Source organism: Plasmodium gonderi, assembly GCF_002157705.1.
Source record: "Plasmodium gonderi DNA, contig: Pgo-contig_457, whole genome shotgun sequence".
Taxonomy (NCBI): domain Eukaryota; phylum Apicomplexa; class Aconoidasida; order Haemosporida; family Plasmodiidae; genus Plasmodium; species Plasmodium gonderi.
This window is the reverse complement of record NW_021629325.1, coordinates 1-273: the sequence shown is the minus strand read 5'-3', so window position 1 is coordinate 273 and position 273 is coordinate 1.

Sequence of the window (273 nt, the reverse complement as noted above, 5' to 3'; positions counted from 1 at the left end):
AATGTAATAATATGTGGTGTAAATTTGCATAAATATTCTTATTATAGAGATGTGTGGAATATGTTAGATTTGTGTTTCGGTGGCTATTTAAGAGGAATTAAATCATGAAGGTTTTTACTATTATATATGTTTTTAATAAATATTATAATATTAATTTCTTCAAAAATTTATTTTCCAGATTGGTAGAAAAAAATTTTAATTATGGTTGAATATATGATTACGCTAACCTTTCAAAAGTACATTGTCTATCATGTATAATATATGTTAATAATA